Genomic DNA, 7,442 nt, shown 5'->3' with positions numbered 1-7,442 from the left:
TTTGGGTTTTTTTGCTCCCGGACAGCACAGCAGTCAAGCTTTCCCTGAAGAAATTTCCTATTAATGGAACTGATGGCAAAACAGATAGGCAGGAATTGGAGCCCTTGGCTGCAGCACGGTGCAAATTGCATCAGATGGCAGCGTGGAGTCACTTAAACAAGATAAGGATTAGTGCGAGGCCCTGATGAACTCCCCCTCGGCTGCCAGGAGTTGTGTCAGGGAAAGAGAGTGCAAAGCCAGGGCTAATTTGATTTCTCAGCTGTTAAAGGACTGCCAGTCCCCTCCCGGGGAGTGCAGACAGCTCGGAGATGTTTGCTGTTATTGAATCTGGATAATAAAAAGCACGAGCAGCACTACTGTAGCAGAGCCAGGGACCATGCCCTGTGCTGCAGATACTGCCCAGCTGTAGGTGAACCCCTGTGGGATGCACAGCTGGATATGAGGATGGGCATTGCTAACACCTGGCCTCATTTTGGAATGATGCACAGTGACTGGTCTGGGGAAGGGGGGGGGGGGGTGATGCATCCAGCAACCATCTCAGTTGGCACTAATTGGCCCCCATTGTTGCCAGCTTCTTCAGAGGCTGAGGACTACATTGGTAGTGTGGATGGTCTGCCTCCTTGCCTCTTGAGGGCATGTTGGCTAGCAGGAGATGGTTGGTGCATAGAGAATGCACCATTGATCCTTACATTGGCCCACTCTGGAGATGAGTAGAGGGTCATCAACCCTGGCACCTTGCGCACTGAATTCCTGCTCCTGTCATCCTCCTATCTGCCTCATTCCCGATCTCAAGGGGGATGTCATGGCAACAACTATCCCAAAGGTGAATAAAGCCCAGATTCTTGCTCAGAAGCATGAGCAGATCCCAAGGCCATGGGGCTCATCTTGTGACCGTTCGTGGCATGTAAACTGGAGCCTCCCATTGGAGAGGAGAGGAAAGTGTTCCTGCACCTGAGTCATTTTCCTTGCTTGCACATTGGTCACAATGTCAGGCAAGGCTGTAGTGGCCAAGAGCCAGGGCAGCCTAGGCGTGGAGGCCCACTAAGGGCCTGAAAATCAGGGAGAAGGTGGCTTAAGGCCTGGGCACAAAGGGTGATCGTAGTGCTAGGCCTGGCATGAGGGGAAACTGAACTAGAGCTACTGTAGCAGCATAATTAACTCTGAATTTTCTCCCTTGGGGTTTGTCTTCATCTTTAAAGAGATTTTAATGTTGTTTCTATCAGCCCTTCTGTTATCGGATGTCTAATTAGTGTGATATATTATAGCCTCGTGTTACACACACATAGAGACTGTACATTTGGGGCTGTTACAGGATGCCCACTGTAATGGATGTGTTTTCATGGGATGTCTGATATAAATTGGCAGCATCCAGATCAGATTTACTTTCCGAAATGGTGTAATGGGATTTTATTAGCTCTGTAATCTGCTGCATGGTAATTGCTTTTCTGGGAATCGAAGCACTTGGCATTGAGAGACTTTCAGAGCCTCGAGAAGAAGAGCTGTTTTCCATCACAGTTTGCCCTGTAACTAAGCCTGAGTGGTACCTAGCTAGACCTGCTCTGGATGCATCACAGACCAAGTAAAACTTTCCAAAGCTCTAAGTGCGAAAGTTGTTTTGGAAAATGGGACTTCTGAAAATGTTAACCTTGGTAGGTTATCCAGACGAGGGATAGGTTAGCCTGAGCCACAATGTTGGAAATGCACGGTGATACAAAATAGATGGCATTGAGTAGTAAAGAGCAGGGCAGGAAACAGTTTTCACAGAATTTAAGTTTTTGAGAAGGTGGGCGGTGGGGAGGAACACCTGTCGTGAATCAGGACAAAAAGTTGACATCTTGAAAATTTTCATGAACCCCAAATATACAGATCAGGTCAATCAAAATGTTTTGTTTCAATTTTGACCTTTAAAAAAATTAACCTTTTTTTACGTATAAATTAAATAAGATTTCTAAATGAAAAGTCATTTCAAACTGTTTGTTTTGGAAGTGTTGAAGTAGGACTTGAGTCTATTCCCAAACTTTCAATTTCAAACTCAATTTTTTTCCCCCCAAAACGAGAGATTCTTCAAAACTGCGAAGCGTCTGTTTCGAAGATTTTTCCAGTGGAAAAACATTTTGTCAGAAAAATCCCAACTCAGCTCTAGTGAAGAACCACTTGGATTTCCTTTTAACTATTGCTAACTTTTATTAGACACACTAGCAAGCGAGAGAAATCGCACTCCAAGCTGCATTCAGCATTCAGAAGCAGTTGTCTATAGTGGTTCCTAGTCTCCTGGATTATCCTGTGTCCAGAGAAATTAAACAAACTCAGATGCAAACTGGAGTATTGGTTGCAACAGTATATCCATGCTGAATAAACTTTTGTTTTTAGACTTAAGCAAAGCAAGAAATTGCCTCAAATGTGGCCCTTTCCCAAAGGTGAATTTTCCATCCAGTTTGCAAGTAAATAAATGTTTGTTTACAAGGGAAGCATAAGTCATTGAACTGAAGACTCCCTCCCTGACCTCAGACAGCTTGTCATTAGTGCATGGATGATCCAATCTGGGCTTTTGTATGCTTGCCTTGGAGCTGTACAAAACCTGATCGAGTCTCTGTCAAAGGACTTTGTGGAGAGCCCATCCGCAGGGTGTGCTGAGTGCTTCCCCTGGGTAGGTTAAATCTGCATGGTTAGCTCCTAGTGGAATTCATGGAAGTATCCTCTCTTCTCCCATCCCCTGTTTTGAGGCTATCAGGTTTTCTTTCTCCCAATGCTGCAGAGAGTTTTTCTCGTCAGCTTTTCAGCCTGAGCATCAGGCTAAAGATTTCTGATTGAGGCAGGATGGCTCATGATCTTGATGGTCTTTGTTTTCCTCCCCTCATATTTGTTTTAGAGCCCCCAGCCTCCATAAAATATGTAATTCACTTGGAATTAAACTCAGGCCCCCACAGCTCTCGGTGATGGAACATAGCATGTCGTTTACTTTTGCATATAATCACAGAAATGACCCTCCTTGAGCTTTTGTGTGGAATGGCTCAAATTATTAGTCCCCTTCGGAGAGTACCTGAAGAACAGCTTGAGCACTTGTTAAATTTGCTAGCATCCTCACAGTTCCTCCACTGTTTTCTTATAACTCTTTTTCTTTCCAAATTTTTGGGTGAATTTGATTCTTGTAAAAGTGTCGCTCTAAAGAGCGACTGTGGTAAAGTCCGGCACAGAGCAGGCCATGGCTGTACAGCAGTCACTCCCTGCTCTGCTGATGTACCTCTGTCCTGACCTGTGTCCCGCCCCTGCTACGCCAGTCTGACAAAGCTCTGCCAATGCACCTCAATGTTATATGCCTCCCAACTGCCTCATGGTTTCATTGTTTTGTCTCCTACTGGGGAGGAGTATGATGGAATAGTTAGAGCAGTGGATGGATAGCAATGTCTTGGTTCCATTCCCAACCCGCTCCATGGACTTGCTCGGTGACCATAGGCAAGTCACAGTCCATGTCTGTGCCTCAGTTTCCCCATGTGTACAATAGGATTAATTACTTGCCTCTGGTACTGCAGCTCACATTAACGAGCTGAGGATGAGTCAATGGCTTGCAAGGCCCATAAAGCATTTGAAGGAACTACAGAAATGCAAAACTGGACCTAATATTTGTAAAGCAAGATCAGTTTACACTTTAAAGTGGGGATCTACTCTGAAAATTGACCATGAAGGGAGCACCCCGCAGTCCTGCATTTATCTCACAACAACTTCTTGATCAAATTTCCAAGGGAAACTATGGCTTCTCCCACCTACAAACATGCACAGTCTGGCTGGGATTAAAGCAAAACAGGCTTGAGTGTCACTGCCAGGGATAAAGATCCCAGGGGCCAAGTTTGCTTCTGTAACCTGTGGAATTGCAGTGGGTGGAACCACTGGTGCCTCGCGCCCTGCAAGTGGCGACAGGACAGAATTTAGCCTGCTCTTCCCTAGCAGCGTCAGCCCTACGGCTGGCAGTGAAATGAAACACAGGCCTTTGCTTGGCAGCAGGCTCTGGCTATGCAGAGAGTTTTCTCTGCAGAATAAGAGGCCTTTGTACATAGTCACTTTTCTGACCATAGCTCCATGGTAAGGCCCCAGGGAAAATAAACTGAGACTTTGTGTAACAAAGACTGCAGGCCACAGAAGTAAACTCAGTATTTCTTGAGAGGCAGAGCCAGCATACATATGGTTTTACCCTCTGTTCCCCTCAGTGCTCCCTATTTAAAGGGTGCCTAATGAAGACCCAATTAAGCTCCACACCCCTCAGGTACCTGCACAGTAACCCTTTGCATTACACTCTACCTAGCCCATTGCTAGCTCCATCTTGAATACAGTCTAGCCCCAGCCTAGTGGGATTTTGGCCACCAAGGCGGTAAAGTTGCTTGCGTCATAGTTTAAAATGGCAGCGGCCCTGAAAAGGGAATGAAGCAGCCTCTGTTTCCCAGAAGGTGGGACTCTGTAGGAGATGGAGAGTCGGAGGCAAGGGGCTTGAGGAAGGACAGGGGAATGGGGAGGTTTAAAAATGAGCCCATGGTGTAGCTGTAGTTTGTAAATTGCGGGGCACGGGGCCATTTCTTGTTTATATGGAGACAGCTCCCCATAAAAGCTAATAGATTTTTGAAGGATATCGGGCATGGGAGGATCTGCTGCGCTGTTAAGCCTTTAATTTAGCTTAGGGAGCAGGCTGGCGTTCCCCCAGGGCAGGGGGAATGTCGTGGCTCCAAAGCTCTTGCAGCCTGCAGACACACAAATGGCCTTGGACTGATCTAGGTGCTTGGGGCTGTTTTAGCCAATCAATACCAGACAACAGGAGCTGAGCTCAGACGGTGAGCTGAAGCTGCTGTGGTGGCGACTTGCTACCCTGCCCCAGCCTGCTTGGAGCCCCTTTAGGATGGCCGCACGCAGGCACCTGTCTCAGGTGACACCGCCTGTGGAGAAGAGCACCGGTGACAAGCAGGGTTTGCCCACGGCTGGTGGCTTCACCCTGATCCTCTACCAGAAGAATGAAGCTTCAGGCAGAGCTGTTCGGGACCAAGTAGGTGTCAGGGAATCCCCGGGTGGATTTGCACCCTGTGAGCTCCACTTTAACCATGAGGTTGGACAAACCCGGGAATTCAGCGAAATGCAGCAGAAGCCATTGGGTTCTGCCCGGGGCTGAGGAGAAGCGCACAGGAGGGGCTTTGCAGATCCTGCAGTGACTCCTTCTGCGTGGGGCAGGTGGCCTAGCGTGGGACTGAACATCTGTTCGAATTTCTTCTGGTAATGATTTGCTCTGCAGTGGCCGGTGGCTCTGACTCTGGAGTTTCTGACACACCCTGCCATTTGCTCTGCTTCTGAGAAAAGGGGATGGGGTGGGGCAGTTTGACCCCTCCCAGCCAAACACACCCCACACGCCAAGCCTGGGGGATCCAGAATTCCACATGCTGGTCAATGGTGCCCCCTCAGGACCACTGGCTGAGGCTGCTCACACCAAATGGGCTCACGATACATCTCCAACGTGGCATGGAGGGAAACGTCCCTGTCTGGCAGGTGCCGGCAGCTTCCCAGGGCAGATGTGCAGGGGGAGTAGGACATGAAGGAACCTTGACTCTCAGGTTTTTGCTTTCTCTCTGGGCTGCCAGCGTGGCAGTTTCTCAGCCTTCCAGCTGCACTTGCAGCTTTCCTGGCTAAGCTGTTGTGGGGAAGGAGTGGTGGTATTGATGGCTCATTACTTGCATTAATAGTGATTGACAGATGCCAACCAAGCCTTGACTCCGCCACCTGATGCCCTGTATCTGCTCAAATTATTCATTCATTAAACCATGCTTCATTCTCCAGCCTGAACTCAGCCAGTTGAGCGTGAAGCCTGGGGTGGGAGCGTGTCCGAAAGCACCGGAAGCAAGGGCACTGCCTTGGCTTGTGTTGAGCTGTATCCAGACAGTGATGCTGAACACACAGCTCTGGATGTGTCTACACGGCACACCTATGCCCAGCTCTGTGGACTCAGTATTTCCAAGCCCATGCTTGAGTGTCCGCACTGCATTGCAAAGCTGGGTTTCCAAAGGCTGGACCCGGGTCCCATAGCCGTGATAATACGTCCATACTGCACTGTGCCAACCCTCTGACTCAGGTCTGCAGCTTGAGGTGTGTCCACACTGCAAAATGGACCCGAGTCTCTGCAGGACTTGGACTCTGGGGTCCTAGGCCCCTGGTCCTGAGTGCCTGCTGACTCAAGGCAGATTGATATGTGTGTGGATGGAAAGACAAGGCAAGGGGCTTGAGCTCAAACCTGTGTCAGAGCCCGGGCTTAGTGTGCAGGGTAGATGTTTTCAGTGTCCACACACCATGCCTCTTATCCGACCCAGCCCTAGTGGGGAACAGACACACTCGGCTAAGTGTGAGCGCCTTCTCAGTACCTCCTGGCATCTGGAACGCTCTCCCTATACTTCTCGGTCTCCTTTGAAATCTCAGCCAGAAGCACCTCCTGTCCCCTTGCTTCACTGCGTCTTAACCTCTCCCTTCCCTGGCTGCTGTTCCTCGGTGTGGTTGTATTACTTCGTGCGCCTGTGTTTTGGGATGCAGCACCCACAGGCTCAGCGTGGTCCCCGCAGCCCCTGGGTAAGACATTGCTGTGACTCAGCTTTATGGCCCTGCCAAATGAAGCACAAACTTAAGTACATCACCTCCCTGATCTGATCGGCGGAGGCTGGAAGCTGATTTTCAGTGTGAGGCTGAGCTGGGAGCTCAGTTACACGTTTCACTAATCAAATCACTGTCATGGGTCATTTCAGATACTGATGGTTTTGCTCTGTGCTAAGAACCAGGCTATCATGAACGCCTCGGTGCTGCATTGTCTTACTAATTATGAGCACATAAATGTCTCCTTAGGTAAATAACTCACCGTAAATAGAGGTGGACTCACAGATGGGTGGCTTACGTGGCTTCAGTCATGTATTCCGTGATGGGAAAGCCACAGGGCTGTATTCATGTGCACAAACCAAATCAGTGCACAAAGAATCAGGCTCCGTTCTGTCAGATTACACGTGGCTTCTCTGCCTATGGGATCCAGAGCAAACCATGCTATCTCTTGCAATGCTGCCTGCAAGAGGGCGGTTCAGTTCTTGATTCCTCTACTGTGACTGCAACTCTGCAAGTGAGGGGTGGGCCTCAGTTGGTGCCAACTGGTGACTTGGGAACCTTCCCCACTGCTTACGGACCATCAGACTCCTTTTACATCAGCCACCAATCTCAAAGAATGAGCTTTGGTCAGTACCAGGGACGGCTGGGCACCATCTCCCATCACCAGTGCCTGAGCCATCCAGCCCCCCCTGGGTCTGGCTTGTTGGGCTCCTCCTCCATCACAGAGTCTAATCAAAGGGACCTCCTTCTGCTGGACCACAGGTCTGAGAGAACCAGGACAAGAACCTGCCTGCTGCACCCTGGCAGACAGCCTGCTGCAAAGGAGAGACTCC

This window comes from Natator depressus, chromosome 22 (assembly GCF_965152275.1).
Source record: "Natator depressus isolate rNatDep1 chromosome 22, rNatDep2.hap1, whole genome shotgun sequence".
NCBI classification, from domain to species: domain Eukaryota; kingdom Metazoa; phylum Chordata; order Testudines; family Cheloniidae; genus Natator; species Natator depressus.
This window is presented reverse-complemented; position numbering follows the sequence as displayed.